The 3,467-nt window shown below is 45.8% G+C and overlaps 1 pseudogene; it reads right to left on the bottom strand.

Moving 5' to 3' along the window:
* Positions 1 to 537: 537 nt before the first annotated feature.
* LOC110291112 (keratin, type I cytoskeletal 18 pseudogene) lies at positions 538 to 2,455 on the bottom strand (annotated as a pseudogene).
* Between the last annotated feature and the right edge of the window lie 1,012 nt (positions 2,456 to 3,467).

Genomic DNA, 3,467 nt, shown 5'->3' with positions numbered 1-3,467 from the left:
GCTCATGGTCTCCTTTCTAGTTTTATAGCTACTAGCTATACTCACATCCACATATATACACGTGTATAAAAATTAATAGCTAAGGCTGTGTATGAGAACAGTTCTTTCTGACCCCGGGTTACCTCAGTATTTTCTAGGTCCATTTCCTTGTCAATTTTTTTATTTAGCTGAATAAAATTCAATTGTGCATTTGTACCATAGTTTCATCATCCATCTATGGATGTGTTCAATGTGAGCAGCAATAAACTGTGGTATTCTCTGTGGTGGGATAGAGTCCTCTGAGTACATACCCAGGAGGTACACACAGCTCACGTAGAACTTTACAGATCTCTACAGATTTCCACAATGGCTGTATTAGTTTACTCCCACCAATCGTGAGTAAGGGTTACTTCTCCATATCCTCACCAGCAACTTGTTGCAGTTTGTTTTATGATAGACATTAAACTATATTTTGCATTTCTCTAATAGCTAATGATGTTTTTTGTTTTTGTTTTTTCCAGTGAGCTCTCAACTTTCATTGGTCCCTCAATCCCCAGGGGTTCCCTCCTTCTCTGCCTCAGTGCCTCAGAACCCTGGTGTCATTAGTCTTGGACACCACTTTGCCATTCACAATCTTCTGCACAGTTTGCATGGAGTTGCTGGAGTCCAGGGCATCGTTGAGACTGAAATCTTCTCCATCTTCCAGCAAGCGGTGGTAAGTGGGTATCTCCACCTCAAGCTTCCCCTTGATGTTCAACGGGTCTTCATATTCCTGGGTCTGGCGCTGCCCCTCTGCCTGAGTTTGTGCCAGCTCTGGCTCCAGATGCAGAAGGACCCCATTGAGCTGCTTCATCTGTGCCTCGTATCAGGCCTCCACATCCCCGAGGCTGTTCTCCAAGTTGTTGTTCTGTTTTTTCATGGAGTCCAGGCCAATCTCCAAGGTCTGGAGGGCGCGTCTCAGCTCTGTGAGTGTGGTCTCAGCGTCCCTGATTTCAGCAGACTTGGTGGTGACAACTGTGATACTCTCCTCGATCTGCTAAGCCCAGTACTTGTCCAGCTCCTTGCGGTTCTTCTGAGCCAGCGCTTCATACTGGGCGCGGATGTCCGCCATGATCGTGCTGAGGTCCTGAGATTTGGGGGCATCCACTTCCACAGTCAACCCAGAGCTGGCAATCTGGGCTTCCAGACCTCGGACTTCCTCCTCATGATTCTTCTTGAGCAGCAGTTCCTCCTTGAGTGCTTCAATTTCTGTCTCCAGCTGCAGCCTTGTGGTATTGGTGTCATCTATCACTTTGCAGAGTCCATGGAAGTCACTCCCCACAGACTGGCGCGTGGCCAGTTCTCATATTTGACACTAACGTGGCAAGATGGGCATTGTCTATGAGCAGGACAAGGCGGGCATTGTCCACATTATTCTCAAAGATCTGAGCCCTCAGGTCTTCGATGGTCTTGAAGTAGTGGCTCCAGTCTCTGACGCCCTGGGGACCCTTCTTCTCCAGATGTTCTGGGATTTTGCTCTCCAGTCTCCTCAGTCTCCAGGCTCTTCACCCTGTCTAGGTAGCTGGCCAGGCAGTGGTTCAGGTTTTGCATGGTCTTCTCGGTTTGGATTCCACCCATTCCCGCCATCCCAGACAGAGTGGGACACAGATATACAGGACCTGGAGCCCCCAGCACCTGCATAGATGCCAGCTGCGCTGCTAGTAGGCCGGACCAGCTGGCTGGGAGTCCGCACAGAGCCCGGGGACCTGTGGAGGTGGTGGTGGAGCGGGTGGTGAAGCTTATCTTGTCTCGCTAAGGACATTTTTAAAGGAACTTTCTGTTAGCTCGTCATCCCTTCGACGAGCACCGTCGAACTGTGTAGGTGCACATCCCTTCATCAGCCGGGTGGTTACTTGCATTGCTTCTTGTTAGCTCCTATACTTCTAATATTCTGTACGTTTTTGTAGAACGGGTGTTTTCCATTCTCTTGAGTATACCTATGAGAATTCTTAAGATTGCATGCTAATTCTGTATTCAATGTATTCAGGAAAAGACCATCTTTTTTCCTGTACCAGTGCAACAGTTTGCAATCCCACCCACAATATCCAACAGTTCACTTCTCTAAGCCTCAGCAACAAATCAGACCCAGGATATCACATGTGCAAAGCATGGGCGGTCACTGAGTGATAACTCAGCTACTGTTCAACTCTGGTAAGAGTGATGCCTGCTAAGAAGTGGCTCCTCTGCGGGCTTATTTACATTACCCTATTGATGTTGAGTGCCTTTCCTTATGCTAAGTGGACAGTTAGAAACTAAGAAACTTTACAGAAGTGACTGCTTCATTTATTTGGAAAACTGGGTCTCGGAGTTTCTGGGCCAGTGAGGCGCTCAGTGAGTAAAGGTGACTGCTGCGGAAGCCGGATGACCTGGGCTCAATCTCCAGGACCCATGCAATGGTTTGAGAAGGAACTCTGCAGAGCTGTTCTCTGTCCTCCATGTGCAGACCCCATGCACACCCCCCCCAAATACATCATGTACACATACAATACTAATTATTTTTCTGAGTCCATTACACTGGCTGTTTCAAGTCTGCTGACCTAACTACACCAGCTTCTCATGTCACATTTCATTGATGTTCAAAGTATGTTCAAATTAGGATATTTTTACTAAGTATATCAAAATTTCATCATAAATTTTGGAAATTGCATATAAAAGTTAAAGCCATGACAGATATCTCAAATTACAAGGTATAGGTGAAGAGATTTATGAAGACACATGTAATGTATGGGTCCTGCATGCATTATACCGCATGCATAAATACTGACTTGAACATAGCTTGCTGGGTGGTGGTGGCACATGTTTTTAATCCCAGCCCTCGGGAGGTAGAGGCAAATGCACATCCTATAGATAAGAGAACCAACCAGAATGAGCATGCATATGAAGGAAAGACAAGGACCAGGATAACCAGCAACACCTGTGTGGTGGTAGAACATCTCTAAGTGATACAGCCACAATTCCAAATTTGAAACTGTGAGAAGTGAAAATGAATCCACACAAAGACAGACATTCATAGCATCATCATCCTAAAACAAACAAACAAACACCAAGTAGGAACATTAAGTGTTTACTGCAAATAAGAACGAAGATGGAATTTCATAAATTCATTCTTTTTAATAGCTGAGTAGTACTCCATTGTGTAAATGTACCACATTTTCTGTATCCATTCCTCTGTTGAGGGACATCTGGGTTCTTTCCAGCTTCTGGCTATTATAAATAAGGCTGCTGTGAACATAGTGGAGCATGTGTCCTTCTTACCGGTTGGGACATCGTCTGGATATATGCCCAAGAGAGGTATTGCTGGATCCTCTGGTAGTACTATGTCCAATTTTCTAAGGAACCGCCAGACTGATTTCCAGAGTGGTTGTACAAGCTTGCAATCCCACCAACAATGGAGGAGTGTTCCTCTTTCTCCACATCCTCGCCAGCATCTGCTGTCACCTGAATTTTTG

The sequence above is a fragment of the Mus caroli genome, unplaced genomic scaffold (genome assembly GCF_978045245.1).
Source record: "Mus caroli unplaced genomic scaffold, Mus_caroli_1 scaffold_3, whole genome shotgun sequence".
NCBI lineage: Eukaryota > Metazoa > Chordata > Mammalia > Rodentia > Muridae > Mus > Mus caroli.
Note: the sequence above shows the minus strand (reverse complement) of the source record. Positions and strands in the feature narration are given on the sequence as shown.